Raw genomic sequence first — 26694 nt, forward strand, 5'->3', positions numbered from 1 at the left:
CTAAGCCATATATCCTTTAATACAAGAGCCTGAGTAAGCTCTTAGAGAAAAGATCCCTTCTAAAATCATCTCTTGTGGGTACTGGAGAGGAAGGGATGCTAGTGATGGTAGTAGTAGATAGTATTGAGGAGTAGAAACATAGTTTCATTATTTGGTTATACTACCAAAGCCACTTCTCATTAGAGATCACTTGTAGATCACCACTTTTGTTTCAGACATAGTTTTCTTCCACATTTTAAATAATATTCCTGTGCATATAGGCTTGGAAAAGTAACATTCATTCATTAAACCAAACCAACCACCTTTCTGCACAGCTAAATAAAATAATATTGGCCAACTTCTCACTTCTAATTGCCCTGAAATATAAACAGAACCAAACTTTAACTTATTGTGGTCCTTATAATGTTAGAAATTTCTACCTTAAAAAGTTATCAGCAGAATCTTTCAGGGTGCATCTTTCTAGGTTGTACCTAAACTCTTTTCTATTGGGGCCAAGGGGCTCTTTGGCAATTGTCTCTAATCCTTTATTCTTCTCTAAATTGCTTTTGGTGTTTAATTTTCCGGGCTGACTTTTTATTGACTTAGGCTTTATTCCCTAGACATTTTTGTTATTGCTGTTGTTTAGTTATGAAATATTTCATTCATACAAAAGTACAGAGACCTATAACAAACACCCACGTATTCACTCTTAAACTTAAATAAATGCATGCTTTGGAATTTTTTGTATAAGTGAAACCTTACGTTTGATTCATTTGAAGCCAGACAGGTGTAGATTTTTTTCACCTTTTTGTTGATATTAAGATTTTAATACTTGGTTAAGAGAAATATTAAGAAGTACATAAATTTCTTCAGAAAGTGTTTTCCTTTTAAATTACTAGGAAATTAATCTTTTACATGAGGCGTTCTGGATGGATGAATCCTAGGCCCCCTTCCCTTCCCTTCCCTTCCCTTCCCTTCCCTTCCCTTTCCCTTCCCTTCCCTTCCCTTCCCTTCCCTTCCCTTCCCTTCCCTTCCCTTCCCTTCCCTTCCCTTCCCTTCTCCTCTCCTCGTCTCACTCTATATTACTTTCCCACTTGATCTCATCCATGCCCATGGCTTAATTACTCCTCCACTGATGACAGCTCCTGAGATCATATCGTCAACTCAGATCTCTCCTTGGAGTTACAGACCTATACACCCAGCAGTTATCTTATCATACCACAAAGTCTTCAGTTTAACCCACATGACCCACCAAAACCATGATTTCCCTAACCTTTGCCTTTCTCTCTCTCAGCAAATGGCACCATCGTTTATCAAATTAAGCGTCTCAGACTTCTGGGATTTAACCTTGATAACTTCTTCTCCATCAACTGCTTATTTAATCTGTCAGCAAGTCCTCCTGATTGTACCTACTCAGTATGTATCAAATTCATTGACTTATCTCTTCCTCTGTGACCACTCCACTAGTCCCAGCCATCATCATCCCTTATTCCAACTTCAGCAATAGCTTCCTAACTATTTTGCATGCATTTTTCCTGGGCCCCTCCAACAGATTGTCTGCACCGTAGCCAGAGTGAACTTTTCAAAACACCAATCTGATTATATGACCTCTATCCTGCTGGATCATCATTCTTAAGATAAATAGAATGATGCATAGTGTGCATGATCTGGCCCAGCCCTTGTCTCTTGGGAAGCTTCCCTAACCTTGCTCACCTCCCCCACCAATCTTGGCCACAGTTCTTTGTTAATAGCTTTTATTTAATTGTACTCTTTTCTTCCCTGGGACTTTTCTCAGATGTAAAAATATACCCCAGTCCCTACCACTATATTGTAAACACTATGAAGACATGAATAAATAAGTAATTCTCAAGCTACATAATTTATCAGCAGCCTTGTCTGGATCTTGTGAAAACGTGTGATGGTACGAATAACAAAGTTATGGAATTTTGAGTTTTCATTGCTGTAAATCCTCCCCTCCTGTTTTCAAAGGTGACATCAGGCCATAGGCTAATGTTCTCACTGGTATAATGAGATAAAGGGTAGGAACACGCTTGGCATAAGGTGCTTTATGAAAGATAGAATATTTTTTGAGGTATATTAATGAAAGGGAAAGAGCTATTTATTCAAATCCTGGGTCTGCCTCTTGAGTGTTCTTAGAGCTGGAGGCAAGTTGGACAACCCCAAGCCTTGGTTTCATCATCTGTAAAATAACAATATACTACTAAGTTACTTCTAATAACTAGAGAATATATATCCACAGTGCCTGTGCCATAAATGTCAGTAAATATTTACAGACTAAAGAAATAACTGAATAAACAAATAGATGAAGAAAGAAAGTGAAGCACCCAGTGGAATCCGTGGTAAATAGCAAGTGCTCAACAAATTGTAATCATAGTAATATTATGAAATGACTAACAAAGATGCTTTCTTGTAAGAAAAAGGAAGCAGGGAAATAATTGAAAGTGTATGTATTAGGGTGGGGAAGGGTGGAAATCCTAGACAGTCATCCACAGAGGGTGTTTCAGGGTCAGGTGCCTTGGCAGGTTGACTATTGCAAATGCTAACAAATGGAAAGTCACATACAACCAGTTCCCTACCATACCATGTTATCTTTCATAAAGCACCTTATGCCAAGCGTGTTCCTACCCTTTATCTCATTATACCAGTGAGAACATTAGCCTATGGCCTGATGTCACCTTTGAAAACAGGAGGGGAGGATTTACAGCAATGAAAACTCAAAAAAAAAAATATATATATATATATATATATATATATATATATATGAGAGAGAGAGAGAGAGAGAGAGAAGAAATACAGCCTCACAAAGAAAGTGAAAAAATAAGCCAGAGATAGAGGAGCAGAACCAGCAGAGGGGCATGTCAGAAAGCCAAAACAAGGAGGAAGAAGGCAATAGTATCAAACTTTCACAGAGTCAGTTCAGATAAAAATGAAGCATGTCATCCAAATCTAGTGACAGAAATAAGAAGATCATTGGCAACTTTGGCAAAAACAGTTTTCAATAAACTGGGATAGAAGACAGAATCAATTAAGCTGGATAGTGAAGGGGAAATGAGAAATACAGACAGTAAGCTTATATTTCTTCCTTCCTTCCTTTCTTCCTTCCTTCCTTCTTTCCTTCAGTTCTTTTTTCTTTCTTTCTTTCCTTCAGTTCGTTCTTTCTTTTTCTTTCTTTCTTTCTTTCTTTCTTTCTTTCTTTCTTTCTTTCTTTCTTTCTCTCTCTCTCTCTCTTCCTTCCTTCCTTCCTTCCTTCCTTCCTTCCTTCCTTCCTTCCTCTTTCTTTCCTTCTTTCTTTCTTTCGTTTTTTTTTTTTTTGACAGTGTCTTACTCTGTTGCCCAGGCTGGAGTACACTGGCACCATCATAGCTCACAACAATCTTAAACTCCTAAACTCAGATGATCCTCCCACCTCAGCTTCCCAAGTAGCAGAGACTACAGGCACACACCATGCCCAGCTACTTTTATTTTTTATTTGTTTTTTTGTAGAGATGAAGTCTTGCTTTGTTGCCCAGGCTGATGATGAGCTCCTGGCCTCAAGCTATCCTCCTACCTCAGCCTCCCAAAGTGCTGTGATTACAGGCATAAGCCACTGTGCCCAGCCATTAGTTTACATTATTCTTTGAAATATGTCTAGAATTGGCAGAAGAGAGATTGGATGAGGTAGTTGGAGGCGAAGACCAGGTTGGCGGAGAGGTTTTTTGTTTCTTTTCTTCTTTTGTGTTTAGGTTAAAAGACAACATATTTGTGGTCTGAGAAAGACAATTAGAGAAAAGGGAGGTGTTCAATATATTGGAGAGAGAGGTAATAATTAATAGGGTTGACACTGACATCTCCTCAGTGTCAATGAAGCCTTCATTAACCCACTGGTGCATCTCACAGTAATATCCCCCAAAATAAAATTTTTAAATGCCTTTTTAGTATCCTTTTCCCATTCACCCATGTGGTCCTGGACCTTCTCACTTAGTCTTGCCTTACATTTACATTCTTGATCTCCTCCTGCATTCCTCTGACCTTTGCTTTGCCTCTTATTTTATTCACCCTTAGGACCTGATGATTGATTTAGCATCTTTGGCACCCAGTCACTGTTCTGCCTGGCAATACTGCTGCCTTAACCCTCAGCTGTTGCAACTTTTTTGGCCACTCTGTGTAACTGCCCTGCCAAGCCCTGCTCACTGGCTGTCCACACAAAGAAGAAGTGTTTACTAGAGGAGATTGCAACAAAAGAATGAAATCTGGGGCTCAGGGGAAGGTTGACTTCTGAAGCTGGAAAACAAAGAAGTAAGGAAAGGAGCCTGTGGAATTTACCAGGGAGGGGAACTTTAACATTTCCTTTCATATAAATTGGTACTATTCTGGCTTTTTACCATGATCATATATTATATTCAAAATAAAGTTCTTGCTTTTAAAACAAAAAATTATAAACAAAGAAAGGAAGGATGTTCATTCATTTAGATAATAGATACCTAGTGAACACCTCGTAGACCTTGTACTGGGTCCTGGGGACACTGGTGGCCAGGTTCCATTCCTGATCTCCCGGAGCAGGAGACATGAAAAGACATTAAGCAAATAATTACACACCTTTTTACGTCAGTACAAATGTTGGGACTTTGGAAGAGTTCTACCCTGAATGCTTCTGTTTTCTCTGAAAGATAGGAGGCAAGGTCATTTGTTCAGAAAAGCAATGGAATTGAGTAGGGGGCTTGAAAGAAATGATGAGGCTAGGAAAAGCAGCTATACGAAAGGGGGCACCATTCGACTAAGAACATGTAAACCAGAGCATAGCTGTGCATACTTTGCATGAATGTCTCCAAGTTCAAATCCCAGAACTTGATATTTTAGGTTGATTCTGTGTGTTACCTATTTGTTTTTAAAGAGCAGAGTCTTTTTCTTCCAGCATGTGTTAATTAGCCCTCTCTTTACCACACCACCACCACCAATTGTCATTTGCAGAAGTATCTTCAACTTATCATAAATTTACTAGTAATAGCTAATTCATGTCTATAGAACTGTTAAGTGACAAGATAATATTTAGATAAAAAGCTGTAATTGCATTCTTGTTAGAGTCTTATTCGGATTTTAACATACTCCTCACAGGGGCCATTTAGCCCTATTCTGCTGGGCTTTGGCAAGCACTGAATGATTGCCCTCCTAAGACAGAAGTACTACAGCCCCGGTGAAGCATTGAAAAGATAATATTATCAATAAGTTGACTGTAATTGTAAACAACATATTTAAACAATTATATCTTAATTAAATTCTTATAAATTATAAGTGCCTCAGAACTTTCTTAATCTCAAATGCATGTTTCTTCAAATCATTCACTATTTCAAGAAAATATATTTGCTGAATATTAGAAAAATAAATTAAAAATAAAAGGCATTTCTAACATTTTTTCTTGTATGAAATATGCTTTCTTTTATTTATACATCATTGGTTTTATCTTCTATATAGTGAGTTTCTAAAGTGATTTAAAGTTTGATATTGAATTGTATACTAAAAGAAAGTTGTTTTAGATATAAAAGAGTAACAGCAACAATAACAAAGAAGTTGTGACAAAGAGGATTGTTGTACTGACATTTGATGCATAACTTTGATTCATTTGTTTTATGTGTATCTTGCCTACATCCCTCCATTCATCTCACCATTTCTATCAACTATCTATCTGGTAGAGTTTGATATGTTATAAGCTGTGAGAAGTGACACAAGGAGAGAACTTCTTGCTAAATTTTTTAGAACATCTGTGATGTGTTGTACATATTAGGCAAATAATAAATACTTACTGAATTAAATTAAATTTAACCAGGATCAAGGTCGGATGGCTGATGGTTGAGAAACATGTTGCTATGGTAGCAGGAAGAAAATGATGGAAAAGAAGAAAATAAAAGACAAGAAAAAGTGAGAAATCAAAAGACAACATTTTCAAGGATTAACAGTGCTACATCTATTCATTATACATTGTAGATATAGATAATAACAATAGTAATAATATAGCATGGTCAAATTTTAATAAAAAATTGAGTGAAGCTTAATCATACCTAGTGCTTCTATTGAGGACTAACACCTCAACAATCACATCTGTTCATGTCACACAGTCATCCATGTGAATGGAACAAGTATCAGTTGCCTGAAGGACAACACAATTATTGAAAAAATAATTTCTTTTTTCAGTTAAGGTCCTCACTTATACATAGGTTGGTCCTTTTTTAGCTTTGTGCTGATTTCCTGTGGTCTTCCATTGCATTTAGGCACCAACTCATTTGTCTATGTTTCAGAATGCCAGCGTAAAGGTGAAATAAAGGTAAAACAACAACAATAACAAAAAGGACAGGAAAGAACAACAGTGAATAAATGGTGTGGCATTTCTTAGCTGTTCAGCATCTGACTCCCCTTTTGGTGTTTGGGGAATTCCTCATCTTATGAGTCTCAGTGGGAGACTCAGGCTCTGCTCATTATTAAAGTTGAATATGTCAGGAACTTGCTTCCCCCACCTTCTTTGCAGTTAAGCCCAACACACCCCACCCTGGAGCCACAGAGATATGGAGGATGCACTCTCTGGCAACAGTGGAGGATGCACTCTCTGGCAGTAGTAGTGGGAATGCCAGTGGTGTGAGCACTGCATGGCTTCCTCAAACAAGCCCTCTGGGGTAATGGGGCAGTTTTTACATTCTGTAACTCCATACTGGATTCTCCACCCAAAGCCACAGCTTGTCTGTCAAGGGCCTTCATGTGAAAAAGGGAAAGGTGCCCTTGGCAGGTGCAGGGCTCTGTCAGCACATGGTGGCTCTGCCTCTGTCCTTCCTGTGGGCCCCTCAGCTGCCCATGCTTCTTTTCTTAAATATGTTTTCTGCCAAAATCAGCTAACATTTGCCTTATTGCTTACAACTAAGAACTTTGCTGATACACGTAATAAGGCTACCACACCTGCCCAGCCATATTCCATAAACCTTTCCATTGTGTTATGTGCCTTTTAACATACAGTATAATTCTTTTATATGGATACCACCTTATTATCTGGAATTATCACAGCACCCAGTGGATGCCCCAAAACATAACACAACTAGCAAAGTTTCAAAATTCAGTCAGAGTAAATAATTCATATACTTACACTGTTAAAACTTTATATGCAATTTTAAATGACTCAACTTCAAGCATTTAAATGAGATAGTTTAAAAGTTAAGTTTCTTCGCTATTCGGGTGATGGCTACACTAAAACCCTAGACTTCATTACAGCACAATATATGTATGTAAGAAATCTGCACTTGTACCCTGTAAATCTATTTTTAAAATTTATATTTTAAGGAAATGTTAAAAATAAAATAACAGTTAAGTATCTTTTGTCTTGGGGAAGAAGGAAAGAACAACAGTTATCAGCTCGTATATGGGGAACTATTTAAACTATATGTAACAAAAAATGATTCATGGGAAGAGTAAACTGGACCACCTAGAGACCCTATTCTCCTGTCCACTAAGAGACTACAAGCCTCATGCTTACTGTGCATTTGGCCACTGTAGCTGCCTCTACTAGTGAAGGCACACCAGGATCCCACTGTAATCACGGGACTTATTTCAAAGACACAGCTACAAATTTCACCGCCCCAAATCAACAGAATATGCATTCTTCACAGTGCCACATGGCACTTATTCTAAAATCAACCACATAATTGGAAGTAAAACACTCCTTAGCAAATGCAAAAGAACTGAAATCATAACAAACAATCTCTCAAAACATAGTGTAATCAAATTAGAATCCAGAATTAAGAAACTCATTCAAAACCACACAACTACATAGAAATTGAACAACCTGCTCCTGAATAACTACTGGGTAAGTAATGAAATTAAGGCAGAAATAATGAAGTTCTTTGAAACCAATGAGAATGAAGAGACAATGTACCAGAATCTCTGGGACACAGCTAAAGCAGTGCTAAGAGGAAAATTTACAGCACTGAATGCCCACATAAGAAAGGTAGAGAGATCTCAAATCAACATCCTAACATCACAATTAAAAGAGCTAGAGAGGCAATGGCAAACCAATCCAAAAGCTAGCAGAAGACAAGAAATTACAAAGATCAGAGCAGAATTGAAGGAGATAGAGACACGAAAAACCCTTGAAAAAATCAGTGAATCCAGGAGCTGGTTTTTTGAAAAAATTAACAAAATAGATAGCAAGCGAGAATAATAAAAAAGAAAACAGAAAAATCAAGTAGACAGAATAAAAAATGATAAAGGGGATATTGCCACTGAACCCACAGAAATAAGAACTACCATCAGGGAATACTATGAACATACACCTCTATGGAAATAAACTAGAGAATCTAGAAGAAATTGATAAGTTCCTGGACACATAAACCGTCCTAAGACTAAACCAGGAAGAACTCGAATCTCTGAATAGACCAATAACAAGTTCTGAAATTGAGGCAGTAATTAATGGCCTACCAGCCAAAAAAAAAAGGAAAAAGCCCAGGACGGGAGGGATTCACAGCCAAATTCTACCAGAGTTACAAAGAGAAACTAGTACTATTACTTCTGAAATTATTCCAAACAATTGAAAAGGAGGGACTCCTCTGTAACTCATTTTATGAAGCCAGCATCATCCTGATACCAAAATCGGTAGAGACAGAACAAAAAAATAAAGCTTCAGGCCTATATCCCTGATGAACATTGATGTGAAAATTCTCAATGAAATACTGGCGAATTGAATCCAGTAGCATATCAAAAAACTTATCCACCACAATCAACTCAGCTTCACCCCTGGGATGCAAAGTTGGTTCAACATATGCAAATCAATAAACTTAATCCATCAAATAAACAGAACCAATGACAAAAAACACATGATTATCTCAATAGATGCAGAAAAGACCTTTGATAAGATTCAAAATCCCTTCATATTGAAAAGCATAAATAAACTAGATATTGATGGAACATATGTCAAGATAATAAGAGCTATTTATGAAAAACCCACAGAATATCATATTGGATGGGCAAAAGCCGGAAGCATTCCCTTTGAAAACTGGTGCAAGACAAGGATTCCCTCTCTCACCACTCCTATTCAACACAGTATTGGAAGATCTGGTCAGGGCAATCAGGCAAGAGAAAGAAATAAAGGGTATTCAAATAGAAAGAGAGATAGTCAAATTGTCTCTGCTTGCAGATGACATGATTTTATATTTAGAAAACCACATCATCTCAGCCTAAAAACACCTTAAACTGTTAAGCAACTTCAGCAAAGTCTCAGGATACAAAATCAATGTGCAAAAATCACAAGCATTCCTTTACACCAACAATAGACAAGGAGAGAGCCAAATCATGAATGAACTCCCATTCACAATTGCTACAAAGAGAATTAAATACCTAGGAATATAGCTAACAAGGGATGTGAAGGACCTCTCCAAGGAGAACTACAAACCACTGCTCAACGAAATAAGATAGGACATAAACAAATGGAAAAAAATTCCATCCTCATTGACAGGAAGAATCAATATTGTGAAAATGGCCATACTGCCCAAAGAAATTTATAGAGTCAATGCTATTCCCATCAAGCTACCATTGTCATTCTTCACATAATTAAAAAAAGACTTTAAATTTCATATGGAATAAAAGAAGGACCCATATAGCCAAGACAATCTTAAGCAAAAAGAACAAAGCTGGAGCCATGATGCTACCTGACTTCAAACTATACTAGAAAGCTACAGTAACCAAAACAGCAGAGTACTGGTACCAAAACAGACATATAAACTGAAGAAACAGAACAGCAATCTCAGAAATAACACTACACATCTACAACCATCTGGTCTTTGACAAACCTGACAAAAACAGGCAAAGGGGAAAGGATCTCCTATTCCATAAATGGTGCTGGGAAAACTGGCTAGCTGTATGCAGAAAACTGAAACTGGATCTGTTACTTACACCTTATACAAAAATTAACTCAAGATGGATTAAAGGCTTAAATGTAAAACCCAAAACCATAAAAACCCTAGAAGAAAACCTAGGCAATACCATTCAGGACATAGGCATGGGCAAACACTTCATGACCAAAATACCAAAAGCAACTGCAACGAATCCAAAATTGATGAATGAGATCTACTCAAACTAAAGAGCTTCTATACAGTGAAAGAAACTATCATCAGAGTGAAGAGGCAACCTACAGAATGGGAAAAAAATTTTGCAATCTACCTATCTGACAAAGGTCTAATTTCCAGAATTTACAGGAACTTAGCAAATTTACAAGAAAAAAACAACCCCATCAAAAAGTGGGTAAAGGATATGAACAGATACTTCTTAAAAGAAGACATTTATGTGGTCAACAAACATAGGGGAAAAAAAAAGCTCAACATCACTGATCATTAGAGAAATGCAAATCAAAACCACAATGAGATACCATCTCACACCAGTCCAAATGGCAATTATTAAAAAGTCAAGAAACAACAGATGCTGGTGAGGCTTTGGAGAAAAAGGAACACTTTTATACTGTTTGTGAGAATGTAAATTGGTTCAACCATATGGAAGACAGTGTGGCAATTACTCAGGGATCTAGAACCAGAAATACCATTTGACCCAGCAATCCTATGACTGGGTATATATCCAAAGGAATATAAATCATTCTGCTATAAAGACACATGCACACATGTGTTTATTGCAGCATTACTTACAGTAGCAAAGTCATGGAACCAAGCCAAATCCCCATCACTGATAGATGGATAAAGAAAATGTGGTACATATACACCATGGAATACTTTGAAGCCATAAAAAGGAATGTGATCACATCTTTGCAGGGACATGGGTGAAGCTGGAAGCCATCATCCTCAGCAAACTAACACAGGAACAGAAAACCAAACACCGCATGTTCTCACTCGTAACTGGGAGTTGAACAATGAGAACACATGGACACACGGAGGGGAACAACACCTACCAGGGCCTGTTGGGGAGTGGGGAACGAGGTGAGGGAATTTAGAGGATGTGTCAATAGGTGCAGCAAACCACCATGGTACACATAAACCTATGTAACAAACCTGCACATTCTGCGCATGTATCCCAGAACTTAAAGTAAAATGAAAAAATAAAAAGAAAATAGAAACTATTACTCACGAGCTCCCCCATCTTAGCACCAGCAAATCTACAACTACTCCTGCATCTGTACCCATCTTTTTCATCCTTCCTGCTAACGGACAAGTGTTTCCATGGTTATCAAAGGCAAATATCTACTTGAATGCTCAGATATCTTTTCCTTCTCCCTAAAAGACCTCAATCTACTGATTATCACAATGTCCTGTCCCTGGCCCTTGTCTTTACCTTCCCTTTTATGTAAGTCCTTCCCACATTAAGAAGAAGCTCTCATTTCTCTCATCTTATTGATGTGTTATCAATAATCTCTCCCAGTTTGTAGACTGTCATTTCACTCTCTTTGTGGTATCTTTTGATGAGCAGAAGTTCTTAACTTTAATGTAATTCAGTTAATCTATCTTTTATGACTTATGTTCTTTGTACCATATTTACAAAATTCTTTCCTACCCTGAGGTCATAAAGACATACTCTTTTATTGTCTTTTTAAAGTTTAATAATTGTGGCTTTCTCATTTAGATTTTAAATCCAGCTATGATTATTTTTAAAAAAATATGGCATGAGAAAGAAATACAACTTTACATTTGTCTAAAAGGATAACCAATTTCCGAGAATGATTTATTTTTTAAAAAAAAATATTTATTTCCCCATGGATCTGCAGTATGACCCCACCCCATCTTGTTTCAACATCCCATATATTGATGAGTTTGTTTTGGGAGTCTAATTTGTTCTGTTGGTCTATTTTTCTATGCCTGCACCAACACCTTATAGTTGTAATCAATTTAGCTTGATAATACCTTACATAAAGCATGTACAATTAGGGTGTCACTCTCACCCATTTTTTCTTCAAAAGTGTTTTGGTTATTTTTGGTTCTTTGAATATATAAAATAAAAAAGAGCATCAATTTTCAAAGAAAAAAACCTGTTGGGGATACGATTACTATTTTATTGAATCAACTTAGGGGAAATTGACCTTTTTAGAATATTGCACTTTCTAATCTGGTCTGGCTTTCCATGTAATTAGACTGCCTTTTTGTTCAGAAAAGTTTTATATTTCTCCAGAAAGGTATTGCATGTCTCCTGTTATATTTATTATTAGGTACTTGTTTTAATGCTACTTTAAATAATCTCTTTAATTTTATTTTTCAACTACTGCTGGCATGTGAGATGCATACTGATATTTATTTAATTTTGTTTCCAAACTCTCCTGCTAATTCTTCTAATTTATCTAAAAAATCTTTTTTTAGTTTTTATGCAAAAATATTATTTGCAAGTAATTTCAATTTTGTTTCTTCCTTTCTAATCCTTTTAATTTTATCTTCTTATTTTTGCCTTCTTTGCATAAAGGCATGCTAATTATCAAATAAAGTGGGCTGTGTTGTAAGTAGATGTATTAAACAAATTCCACCTTTGTATGTATCAATTTGCAATAGTTCATTGGTAATAAGTGGAGAAGTAAATATGTGATGAATAATGTCCAAAAGAACTATTAAATGCCATGTTAATGAAGATATCTGTGATGTTGCAATGCTATATCATCTTGATACCAGTAAATAAACTTTATGGAATTATCAAATTGTGCCTCATTAAAAATACCTTTTAAAGATTGCCCATTGGCAAAATTTTGACTAACATATCTGATTACCCTGAGGTAGCAAGCAAAGTTTTGATGTTAGTAACATCATTTTATACAATACATTTGTGAACAGGCATTTGTACAGACAGCATCTTTTAACTACTAAATCAAGCTTTGACAATTTAGTTTTCACAAAACATCTTCCATAATAGTTTATTTATGTTCTAAATTCTAGTTATATTTTTCCTAGTGCTTACTTTGTAAGTTTATTTGGTTTTATAGTGGTATAAGAACAATAATTATACTGTCATTATACCCAGTGTTGTTACACATTTAAGTAACTATAATTAAAGTAGTTTAAATAAATCCTGGAAATCTATGTGGATGTTTTTCCTTTGAGATCATCTGTTATTTTATTACTTATATTTGAGAAATTCTGTTCTTACGAGCTAGGAAACTACTTGGTTCCACTTTGGAGAATCCTGGCTTTCCTGGTCATCCTAAATGTGGGAAAAAAAATTTCCAGTTACCTTCTTACATTGGGTGGAGATATTTCACTACATCATTTTCCACCCTGTAAGGGCTCCTGAGTGAACTTCTTAAAATGGCCATCTGATCCTAACCTTTGACTACTTAAAAGTATTCAGTAATTTGCCTTTACTTTTAATATAAAATTCAAAATTTTTAACATGACTCAGAATACTCTATAATTTGATTCCTACCTACCTCTCTAAATTCGTTTTTGCAAACTATTTCTTTCCCAGTTGACTTTATCTCAATAAGTGAAAAACTTTGTTCTTTCAATTTCTCAAACCAAAAGTCTTGGAGTCACCCTTTCCTCCTCCCAGTCATACACCACATTAGCAAATTTTTCAGGCTCTACCTTCAAAATATGTATGAAATGGGACCACTCATTATTGCCATACCATTATCTTGTCCATGCCACCATATTTGTTAGAATTTTGCAATAATTTCTTAATTAATGCCCTTACTCCTGTATTTGTTTTCTGTTGCCATTGTAACAAATTGTCACAAACTCAGCAACTTAAAATAGCACTAATTATTATCTCACAATTCCATACCAGTCCAATAGGCTTCGCTGACTTTCTGCTCTGGATCTCACAAAGTTAAGTGTCAAGACAGGATTGTGTTTCTTTCTGGAGGTTTGAGGGATGAATCCATTTCCAAGCTCATTCAAGTTGTTGGCAGAATTCAGCTCCACCTGAATATAAGATAGAAGTCCTCAGTTCCTTGTTGGCTGTTTGCTGGGGGTTGTTCTAAACTTCTAAAGATCATCTGTACACCTCAGCTCATTGGCCCTCTTTTTTCTCAAATCTCTCTGACCTTCCCTTTGCCTTATCTCTCCCCTGCCTTTCTCTTGTTCTGCCTCTCTTTTTCTTTTTCCGGACAGAGAAATTTCTCCATCTTCAAGGGCCCAAGTGATTAGATTGGTCCTATCCAGACAATTCAGGATAGTTCCCTATTTTAACGTGAGCTAATTGATAACTTTAATTCCAGGAGGACCTACATTCGTGTTTGAATAACCAAGGTATGGAAATCTTGGGGGAGGGAATTCTTCCTACCACAGCACTCCTCTAATTATTTTCACCACAGTAACTGCAATGGTCTTTAAAGAATATTAATGCTTGTTTCTGTCACTTTTCTGCTCAAAACCATCCCATCTCATTCAGAGTAAGAAACAAAACCCTCAGGAAGGCCTATAAAGTCTTACATAGGATGTGGTGTGCTCTCTCTCTCTCTCTCTCACACACACACACACACACACACACACAATACCCTCAATACCTGTCTGATTTTATTTCCCCTCACTCCTTACTCATCTCCAGCCACGCTCATCTCTGCTTCTCCTCAAACTTGCAAGCCATTCAGTGTCTCAGGTCTTTGCACTTACACATATCCTCATGGCTCTTCTCTTTACCTCCTTCTATGCCTCTGCTCAGAAGTTACTTTATCAGTGAGGCCAAGCTCCTTGCTCCCTGTATTTCCTCACCCCATACATCCTTTTCTTCTCTGCAGACCCTTAAAAACCATCTGAATATTCTACTTGTTTAGGTGATGCTTGTTTAGGTGATGCTTGTTTGAGTAAAACCAGACCACAAAAATGTTTTAAGTCCCAGTATTAGTTAAATGTTATCTTCATAAGCAAGATAAAAACCACTGAGCCTATAATCTATTTCTAGGTGGATTTAGGAGAAAATAATCCTATGGGAAGTAAACTTCTGCTCCCAATGCAATAGTTCTGGGGCAGATACACCACTAATGAGGAGGTCCTACTCTGATGAATACATGTGCGGTGAGACCTGAGCCCTGGAGAGGTTGGGGTTGCCAGTGGATCTAGCTCGCTGCTTCAGATGATGCTTTGAAGCTGCTTTATTCCCTCTTCTCCTCTCTCTGGACAAGAGGGCAGGAGTGGAGATTCAGCGTCAGTCAAGCCTTGTTGCAAGAAGATGCTCTAATCCTACAGTTGTCCCAACCACAGTCAGGTCGAGGGAGACTGGACTCTGAGAATATACTACCTTAGAGCTAAAAAGCAGGCTATATGGGGGAGAGGGTAGCTATTTAGTCTTCTTTCTAAGTTTTTTTTATTGTTCACTATTCCCTTTGAGGAGGCCCTTCTTCCTTTTGGAAGAGCCTCTCACAGAGAGCTCAAGTTGAGCTGACAATGTGAGTGGATTTCAATGATCATGTTTAATACCTCTCAGCTAATGAAGAAGACATACAGATCAAATTGTACAAAAATTAAAGGAAATAACGAGTGACATTTGTGAAGATACTTTTCTGCTTACAACATTATAGAAGCTGTATAAATGATTCTACTAATTTTTTAGAGTCTATTCCACAAACCAGAAACCATCCAGTAAGCTAGAGATAAGCAGGACTCATAAAGAGCCTACCTCTAGATAAGAATGATTAGTTTCACAGAAAGAAAAATAAAAATGTATTTGTTCAATTCATACATTCAACAGACATTTAAAGTGATCAACATTTGACTTTTGTTAATGGTCCAAAAGAGAATGTTGAATTGAACAACCTCCCTCTGTGTGTTCCCCAGGCTTTGTGGATTTCCACAATGCTGTGAGCAATTACACATCCCAGTCAAAGCCAAGGAGACAAAGCCACTGTGTGGTGAGGGCTAATGATTTGCCATAGGACTTTAGATGTGGTTTTCTGGTCTATCTGGGCTCAATTTCCTCAACTCTAAGAGAAGATAAACATTTCTCATTAAGGGTTTTGAGAAACAATTGATGAGCTACTTATAAAAAACTTTGCCAAAATGTGATGTTACACCAGGGCTCAACAATAAAGGCCGCTTTATAGTTACAGAATGTTTTGAAGGCTGATCAGAGAGGGTGTGGATGATGTCAATGTGGGAACTAACGTTCTGTTTAGATTTTGTTTTCTTTTCTTGTGGTGCTGTGAGGAGGGCTGCACATCTCCAGAGTTAGTCACTTAGGTCTGGGCTTCCTGTGTGGTGGGCATTTTGACAGCAATGGAATGACGGAAATGAATAAATTGTTATTGACTTCAAGGAGCTTAGAGAATCGGGGAGGCAGAAAAATGGGCGCTCGCAATTCCCTGCGGCAAATGCTTCCAGAATGTAGATGTTGGTGCTATGGAATACAAAGGAGAACCATAGCAAAGCAGCTAAATCTGAAAGGATCTGTACAGGGAGAAATGGATAGAAAAAAATGGTCCCAGGATTGTAGAGAGATGTTCCCATCTGGCTGAAGTGCAGAGGGCACAAGGAGGAGCAGCGGCCGAAGTGGAAGGCTTATGCATGTTCCGGGTTTCTACCTGAGCTTTACCCTAATGGCAGTGGGAAACCATTGAAAGGTTTGAGATAGGAAAGCAACATAGTTAGATTTGTGTTTTAAAAGACCACCCTATAAAGGTGTTCTAAAAGGTCACGGTGTTATTTATATTTCACCACACTATCTTTTAAAAAGTCACTATGAATAATTTTTTTCATAAAAGAAAACACTTGACAAATAAGATCTCATCAAAATAGAAACCTTTTGCTCTGTGAAAGTTCATGTGCAGGGGATGAAAAGACAAGCTACGGAGTGGGAGAAAATATTTGCAAACCTCATACCCAACAGAGGATTAGTATGTGGAATATATAATAAACTCTCAAAACTTAACAGTAAAAACAACAACAAAAAAAATTAAATTAGAAAATGGACAAAAGACGTGAACAGCTATTTCACCGAGGAGGATTACAGATGGCAAATATGCACATGAAAATATGTTCAATATCATTTTCCATCAAGGAAATGTAAACTAAGCCCACAAGGAGATATCACTACGTACCTATCAGAGTGGCTGAAAGAGTAACACCACCAAATGCTGGTAAGGACATGGAGAAGCTGGATCATCCGTACTTTACCGTGGAATGTAAATAGTAGAGCTACTCTGAAAAACAGCTTGGTAGTTTCTTATAAAGCTAAATATGCAACTACATAACACTCAATAATTGCATTCTTGGATATTTACCCCCAGAGAAATGAAAACATACATTCACACACCAAAAAAAAAAAACAAAAAAAACAAAAAAAAACTGTACAGGAATGTTCACAGCAGCATTATTTATAAGCTAAAAATCAAAATAAATCTAGATGCCCTTCAACAGGAATGGTTGAACAAACTGTGGCACATACCACAGAATACTTCTCCACAATCAAAAGGAACAAACTATTGATGCACATGGCTTGGATCAATCTCCAGGGAATAATGCTGCCTGAAAAAGCCAGTCCTAAAAGGTTGCATAGTGTATGATTCCATTTATATGACATTTTTGAAATGACAAAGTTCTTGCAATGAAAAACAGATTAGTTGTTGCCAGGAGTTAGGGATGAGGAAGGTGGGGGCCATGCAGGAAGGAGGTAGTTATACTTGTAAAAGGACAAACTGAAGGATCCTTGCGGCTTTGAAGGCTGACTGGTGGTGGGTATGTGAAACCACAGGTGATAAGACTGTATAGCATTTAATACACTCACACATACATTCACAAATATACACACTCACACATACACACATGCAAATGACTATAAGTAAAGCTGGGAAAATCTGATGAAAATAGGTGTGCCATGTCAATGTTAATAACATTATTAGACTATGGTTTTGCAAAATCTTCCCACTGGGGAAACTGGGGAAAGTATACAGGGAATCTTCTTGTGTTACTTTTTACACTGCATGTGAATCTACAATTATTGCAATAAAAATTTCAGTGAAAAAAAGGTCACTCTGACTGTCATGTAGAGACGGGATCGAAGGCGGTGGTTCTCACACTGAAGTGCTTGGAGGGCTCGTTAACCACAGATCACTGGGCTTTACCTCCAGAATTGCTTATTCAGCTGGTCTGGGTGGGACCTGGGAATCTGCCTGTCTTGCAAGTTCCCAGGTGATGCAGATACTTCTGGCTGGGGAACCATTCTTTGATATCCACTAAATTAGAGTCATTGTAGCTTTCCCTTGACTTCTATTTATTTCAAAGGGGAAAACAGAGTACTTGTTCCTTGGTGTTTCTTTCAAAAGTCTTTAAAGACTGCCCATGCCTTTGTCTTTTAGGACAGCCCTGAAGTATCTGGTTAGAGCAGTAGTTCTCAGAGTGTAGCCCTCAGGCAGGTGGCATCAGCAACACTCTCTTGCTAGAAATATACATTTTGGGGCTCCACCTTAGACCTGGTGAATAAGAAGCTGTCAGGTTGGGGCCCCAGCAATCTCTGTTTAAGATTCTGACGCATGCTAAATTTTAAGGACGATTACATTAGAGGAAGACAGGAAGATGTTAGGAAGCCAGTTAGGACCTTTTTATTTTATTTACAGTATTAACAAGTAGGTGGGTCCTCCCAGGGGCACCTAATTTTGAAACAGGATGTAGCAAAGGAAAAACTGAGGTGAGGTCTCCACAGGGTAGTGGTTATTGACTTCTAGTCTCTAACCTGCAGATGCAGATGGCAACACTAACTTATCTCCACAGCAGGTGCTGTTCTAATTAACCAATAAAGATATTAGAAAGCACATAGGAAGAAGAAAGCCCGAGATTAACACTAAGTGGCAATTAGTGGTATTAGGCAATGCCTATTATCTGCTCATAAACATATCAACACGCTGATCTTAAAAGGGAATAAAACTAGACAGTGTTTGTGAACCACCAGGCTTTCAGGGGCATCTTATTTATTCAAGTCACAGGATCAATTGACCCTTGAACAATTATACTTCAAATTGATTAATTCTACCATCCCAGAATTTAATCTTCCAACTGCCTATTGAAGCCCTACTCTGTTTTTTTCATCATGCCACTGTGAGGTTTCTGGAAGTTGAGAGCGGTATCTAATTTCTTGGCCCCCTTCTATTCCTAGCTGTGATTTTAGATGCTGCTGTCAACATTCAGAAGAAGTAAGTCACTGGGGACCACAGCTCAGGGTGCTGAGGGTATGTGTGTAATACCAATTCCACGCACATGAGTCATCCCAGCTCTATTTGTGGAAAGGGGAAGAAGATTGCCAGATAATCTTCAGCACTTGCCTTGGCTCCATAGTTATCTAAGAGGATGTTAAATTGGAATAATTCTACTCATGTATTGCTCTGCTTGCAAATTAGCCAGTAAAATGTCAAAAATTATAATACTCTTTTTTTTAAAAAAAAAAAAAAACACAGTGTTAGGAGAACATTGGCAGCTCTTAAAAACTCTCCTGGCAGTGCACGGTGGCTCACATCTATAATCCCGGCACTTTGGGAGGCTGAGGTGGGCAGATCACTTGAGGTCAGGAGTTTGAGACCAGCCTGGCCAACATGGTGAAACCCCCTCTCCACTAAAATACAAAAAGTAGCTGGGAGTGGTGGTGCGCACCTGTAATCCTAGCTACTCGGGAGGCTGAGATCATACCACTGCACACCAGCCTGGGCAACAGAATGAGACTCCGTCTCCAGGAAAAGAAAAAGAAAAGAAAATTCTCCTAAGGCTTTCTGAAATTCTCACCAACTTCTGACTTCATGAAGAGATAGTGTGATATAGAGGAGAGAATCTAATTGTTGAACTCAAACAGATCTAGTGTAAGGTATATGGATGTGCTTTGGTCAAGGAATATGCCAGAGCAGATATCCAGGCCTGCATGACTCAGTGAGTTTGATGTGCAGTTTCATACTTGACTCTGAGCCACTATTGTCTGCAAAAGGTATAATTGCCCTGCTAATGCTGTACAGGGGCTTTTGGGGCTCGGCTCACCTCAAGGTAGCTTGGAATAGCTGGCACATTGGCACCCAGAGAAAGAGAAAGAGCCAAAGCTGTCTGTCTGTAAGAGACAGCCAGGACACAGTTCGGCTTGCTAGTGCCCAGAGAAAGAGTTAAGCTGCTGACCCTGAAGGCAAGAGAGAGCCGGCCACACAGCGGTGTGTGGGAGCCCCTGGCTCAGGCAGCCATGACAGGGAGGACAGTGTAAAGAGCTAGTGTAAGTAAGCTGTTAATGAGAGCTGCTGCTGAATAAAATCATCTTTCACCTGCCTACAGCCCCTCGAGTGTTCTTTCTGTCCATCCACCCACTCCCCTCAGACTTCAGCATGGGCTGGACCTGGACCCCAGGATGTGCCATTTAGGTTTGAATATCACAGCTGCCATATAATAGCGTTAGGTAAAGTGCTTAAAATTCTCTAAGCCTCAGTTTTTCTATCTGTAACGTGGACTAAAATGCTTGCCCTATGTGGTTGATTTGAGAAAAATAAAATGCACATATACAGTTTCTGGCATGTGTTTGGCACACAAAAGCTCAGTTCCCTTCTCCTCAGATTGAAGGTAATTGCTTGGTTTTGGTATAGGTTTTTTATCCCCCATAAATTTAATAGTGTATGAAAAAAATTAAGTGATTATATGACAGGTCCAGTTTGCTTTCTCTTGTTTTCTTTTCTTCACTGCTTCAGTCAGCATGAAGTTAGTCATTCTGAGCTTCAGTCAGTTCTAGTCCATTTGCCAATGATCCCAAGGCTCCTTTTATGGTCTGAAAAGTGATATTCATATCTGGTAAGCATCCAGATCATAATGATACTCTAGCTCATGTTTGTCAGACATAGCTACAAAAACAGACTATAAAATATTAAAAGTAACAGAATTATTTTTCTATACCCTCAAAAGAACTGAACAAAAACCAACTGAATTCTTAGACTTGTATGACCAAATCCATATTACAATATATGATTATAATAAAAAGATGAAATAGGATACAATTTGCTAATGTTCAACTCTGTCAATAATAGTAAACTAATTCTCTGTGAAGTGCATTAGCCCTTTGGTAAATACGAAAATGAGTTTTTCTTTAAAATAAATATGTATATATTTTTCAGAAGTAAAAACGAGCAGGCATAGGTTTTAGCTGAAAATCGGTTTTGTTCAACAGCATAATAATTTGGAAAAATTAAAGGCAAACATCTTGGGCAGAGCATGCATTCTCCAGCTAGTCACCATTTCTACCTCCCTTCTTTCATGCCCACTGGCCCACCTGCTTCACACATTACAGGACGTGCCAAGCTTCTAGAGGCATTTAAGTTTGTAGATCCCAGTTCCAACCATTTAGATCAAATTACTGGGTTCCTACTCAGGCAGCTGGGTTCCAACAGCAGGAACCTGAGCTGCATATCCTACCTAATCTTTGGGCAAAGTTTTGCCTGTTTGGCACAAAGATAGTGGCAGTTTCTTGTAGTTATTAATCTTTGAGTAACTTAATCTTGTTGTTGCTCCTCCAGAATGTCCAACAATCTTTTAAAGAATCTCTGCTTTAAATTTGATCTGTATCAATGTTTGGAACATGAAGAGTTGTTTCTGTTTTCCTGCTTGGACCCTGACTGATAACAGAGCCAGATTGAAGGGGTGGAAGTACAGTTGAACACAACTGCAAAGGAAAAAATTAGTTGGGTGTGGTGGTGCATACCTGTAATCCCAGCTACTACGGAGGCTGAGGCAGGAGAATTGCTTGAACTTGGGAAGTGGAGGTTGCAGTGAGCCGAGATCACACCACTGCACACCAGCCTGGGCAACAGAGCAAGACTCCAGCTCAAAAAAAAAAAATAGAAAAATAGAAAAAGAAAAGAAAACTCTTCTAAGGTTTTCTGAAATTCTCACCAACTTCTGACTTGGCTTAAGCCAAGCTCAGAATGTATACTTCCCAATATTCATAAACAGAAAAAGGAAATCAAGGGTTACCAGTCATTTGAGAAAAACCAACACCACAAAAGAGAAAGACCAAGATGTAAAGGAAAAGCCATGCAGAAAAGGTAACACCTTAATAAGCAAACAAGAATTTACACTTAAAAATTAGTATCAGAATAAAGATTTTGCAATTGAAAATAAAAATAAGCTACTATGAAAACAGAACAATCAAAAAATGGAAAAGAGTTTGTTGCAATTAAAAATACAATTGGCCAATTTTTTTTAAAATTAATAAATGGACTGAATAATGAATTGGACAAATAGACAAAATCATGGTATAAAAGTAAATTCAATGAACTCTTTAGAATATGTAGAGCAAAGAGTCAATAAGGAAATAAGAGTAGTTTAATATGTGTCAGGCTATTCTAATTGCTTTAGTTATAATAACTAATTTAATTCTGATAACAACTTTTTTGAGCTAAGGATAATTATTATATACACAGAGGGGTTAAGCAACATGTCCAAAGTCACACAGCTAATGGGTAACAAAGCTAAAATTCAAATCCAGGGAATGTGACCTCAGAGACCTTGCTCTTTATTATTATTCTACATTGCCTATTTTAAACGTAGGAGATAAGTTAAGAGACATGGAGGATATTCAGGAAGTTCAATAGCCACCTAACTGGAGTTGTAAAAAAAAAAACAAAAACAAAAACAAAAAAACAGGATGAACAGGAGAAAGAAAATATTCAAGAAACAAGAATAGAAAATGCGTTGAGCTGAAAAAAGACTTGACAGACACTACTAAGTGCCAAAAAAATGACTTTTTTCAAAATAACATATCTAGACACATAACTGTGAAATTTTAGAACTCCAAAATAAAGAAAACCTTGCTCTGCTTGCAAATTTTTCTCCAGAGAGAAAAACAATCATATACAGAGTATTGTGAATCAGGTGGACATCAGATGTTTCGTTTGCAACAGAATAATCATTTGTCAATTCTGAAGTTTTGGATTTAGAATTCTCTACCCAAACAAGTGTCAATCAAAGGGGCAGGCAAAATAAAGACATTTGGACATGCAAGAATTTAGGAAGTCTAGCATTCATTGCTATTCAAAGAGATAAACCAACAAAATATAGGATGATTCCAAGGAACAGGAAGATTTAAGACATAATAAACATCAGCAGTTGAGTGTGACTCAGATGTGAAAGACAAAATTAAGCAGTGAATTTATTGGACTGGAGCTTGTAAAAGGCTCTATTTAGAAAGTTATAAATGGCAATAATAATTCTCTGTAGCTCCAAGCTCAGTATTTGTTTCTACTGGTGAAATACTTACATAATCATAGTATTGTAAGAAATGTACCATAAATGACTTCTTAAATTATTATTATTTGAGATTTCAAAAAATCACGTTCATATAATTTAGAAAATACCTAATGGATGATAACAAAGGAAATTAATGAGTCCCACTAGTTATAAAGAGATTTACCAAAACAAAACAAAACAAAACAGATTGTAATTATCAAGCTCTGCTTGATCAAACAATTTTTCCGCCCTTTGGGGAGACAACTGCTTGGTTTCTGCATTTTTTCATAATAATGGGAAGATGCTCTTTTCTTGATCATGTCTCAACTATTCTTGAAAAGACAAGCAGCAACACCTTCCAGCAATCCTGAAGAGATTACTCGGCAGCAATTCAAGACATAGGCAATGAATTGGAGCCAACTTAACGACTTAGATATGCTGAATCTAAAAGTTATCTGAAACTTTCCCAGCAAAGCAAGCATTTTGAGAAGTTAAATAACCAACATCTCCTATTTTACATTTTCCAATTCTGGAATTTACTCATAGATTAAATCAAGGTCTAGTAAATATGGATGGTAAAGCCATGTAAAATTATACCTATATAATATTATAATGTTCCCTGTTTGCCTCTTTTTATACTAATTCCTCAACTTTGAGTAATTTATTTTATTTACAGTTATCATGGTGTCTTGGTGACATATATTTTTCATACAAGAAAAAAGTTTTTTTAGATACAATTTTTACAGAATACTTACAGGGGAGAGTAAAAATGAAACGTACTTTTTAACAGAGATGCAGTTACTTACAAGTAGAGGGAGAGTCACCCATGTTATGCAACTATCCCATCTTATCAAATATATACTAGGAGACTAGTCATTAAGTCCTTTGCCACAGCAAAGAAAGTAAGGAGGCCACAGGCTTTGAACTGATCTGAGTTTTTTAGGTAAGTCACGTAAACTCTCTAAGCCAAGCTTGTCCAACCTGTGGCCCACAAGCTGCATGTAGCCCAGGACGGCTTTGAATGCAGCCCAACAAGAAAAATATTAAACTCAAAGCAAATGTCTCTATATGACATAAATTTAAATATCTTTTTTAGAATTTTTACAATAAAATGAAACCAAGGCACACTCAAAATACTGATTTCATTACATATATGTTATAAGTCTAAAAAGATAATTTTTCAAACAAATCAGTAATGAATGCTCATTAATCCTTCTGTTCGTTTCAAAACATCTATTGAGAGCTTCCTGTGTATTTGACAAGTGTGCTAAGCTCTGAGAAATCAGTGGTGAAACAGAAACTTGGTGCCTGCCCTCAGGGAGGTTAAACTTGCCAATAGGGTCCAATAGGATGGCATTTCACATGGAATGTAGACTTTAACTTAGAAAAATTATCCTCTTCTGCTTTCTCCCTTTAACTGTAAATTTATATTTGTGATTTAATCTCCTACTGAAATAAGCTAAATCTGGTTTGAAATGACGTTCTGTTGAAAGTTGTGCAGTCGGAACTGAAGAGAAACTTACTGTTAAACATGGCATACTTATCACATGGCTATCTTCTCTTGCTCCTGAATACAATTAAAATAAATAACCAAAATGAGGGAAATGGATATGAGCAATCAGCAGACAAGCGCTTTCAATAAATTTTCAATTGACAAAATGAAAAAGAGGTACGGTAAGTGACTTGGCAGAGTGGAGGAAGCTAAAACTGAAGTATCCGCTGAAAATAGATAGTTCATTGATGAGGAATGAGCCAATTTGCTCCACTGAAACTCACAAGAAGTGGAGGCAGCAAAGTCTGGATATAGCAAAAGGTTGAAATCAGGGAAATCAGTTGAAAGTCTGCATGTAAAATGGCTGTGTCTAAAGTGGCTGAGCACTCCCAGATCTCTTTCCCCAACCCACATGGACAAGTAACAACCTTTTTCTACACACCTACCAATCATTTCTCCCTAAGTGATCACAGATTAACTTTTTGGAGCTAGAGATGTTCCAGACCTGGAAGCAGTAGGAGCAACGGGGTAAGGTACAGGGTTGGAGACCGAGTGATATATCTTTGAATATTACCTTTTGATATGATTTGGCTCTGTGTCCCCACCCAAATATCATCTCAAATTGTAATCCCCACATGTCAGGGGAGGGACCTTATAGGAGGTGATTGAATCATGGAGGCAGACTTCCCCATTGCTTTTCTCATGATAGTGAGTGAGTCTTCACAAGATCTCATTGTTTGAAAGTGTGTGGCACTTTCCCCCTTCTCTCTCTCTCTCTCTCCTCTCTCTCTCTCTCCTGCCACCTTGTGAAGAAGATGCTTGCTTCCCCTTTGCCTTCCACCATGATTGTAAGTTTCCTGAGGCCTCCCAGTCATGTTTAAGCCTGTGGAACTGTGAGTCAGTTAAACCTATTTTCTTCATGAATTACCCAGTTTTAGGTAGTTCTTTATGGTAGTGTGAGAACAGATTAATAGACTTTTTCAGGGGACTCAAGGAAAAAGCCAGCTTGCTGCCTATAACTCTAAAACAAAGCCTCTTCACTGATTGCCCTCTCATGCACACAACACTTCTAATTGGTCTTTCAGTATTTCATTCCAAATGGTGCTGGGACAATTGGATATCCACATGCAAAAGAAGTAAGAATTAAGTTACACCCCATTCTTAAAACCAGACACAAAAATAACTCAACGTGGATCATAGACCTAAATGTAGAACTATAAAACTCACTGAAAAAAGTGTAGGAGTAAATCTTTGTGATTGTGGGTTAGGCAAACACTTCTTAGGTATGACACCTAAACCACAAACTACAAAAGAAGAAAAAGATAAATTGGACTTCATCAAAATTACAACCTTTTATATTTCAAAGGACACTGTCAATAAATTGAAAAAGACAACTCACCAATATTTTAAAAACTTTTATGACACAATAAGAAAATGACAAGTAACCCAATTAAAAATGGACAAAGGACCTGTATGAAAAGATATTTCTCAAAAGAAGATAGATATAAGGCCAATAAGCACATGAAAAGATGCTCAACATCATTAGCCATTAGAAAAGTGCAATCAGAACTACAATGGGATACCACTTCATACCCACTAGAATGGCTATAATTTTTTTAACAGGGTGGATAATAACAACTATTGGCAAAGATGTGGACAAAAGGAAACATTCAGATATTGCTGGTGGGAATGTAAAATAGTGCAACACTTTGAAAAACGTTTTTCTCAATTCTTTAAAAAGTTCCATATAGAACTATTATGTGATTCAACAATTCTACTCCTAACACATACCCAAGAGAAATAAAAACATGTCCACGTAAAAATTTATACATGAAGATTCATAGCAGCCTTATTTATAATAGTCAAAAAGTAGAAACAACCCAAATGTTCATAAACTAATAAATGGGTAAACAAAATGTGATATGTCCATAAAATGGAGCATTATTGAGTAATAAAAGGAAACAAAGCATTGATACATGCAGCTGCATAGATAAACTTTAAAAAATATTCTAAGGTTTACTGTGTTGGTTGCACAACTCTGTGAATATGCTACAAATCATTTAAGTGTACTTTTTAAGTAGGTGGATGTTATGGTATGTGAAGCAT

The 26694-nt window shown here is 37.2% G+C and overlaps 1 protein-coding gene across 1 annotated transcript in view; it reads left to right on the plus strand.

Moving 5' to 3' along the window:
- The window catches only part of SLC48A1 (solute carrier family 48 member 1), a 1155028-nt gene that overhangs the window by 204355 nt on the left and 923979 nt on the right, over positions 1 to 26694 (plus strand). The window lies entirely within an intron of this gene.

The sequence above is a fragment of the Macaca thibetana genome, chromosome 11, assembly GCF_024542745.1.
Source record: "Macaca thibetana thibetana isolate TM-01 chromosome 11, ASM2454274v1, whole genome shotgun sequence".
Classification (NCBI taxonomy): domain Eukaryota; kingdom Metazoa; phylum Chordata; class Mammalia; order Primates; family Cercopithecidae; genus Macaca; species Macaca thibetana.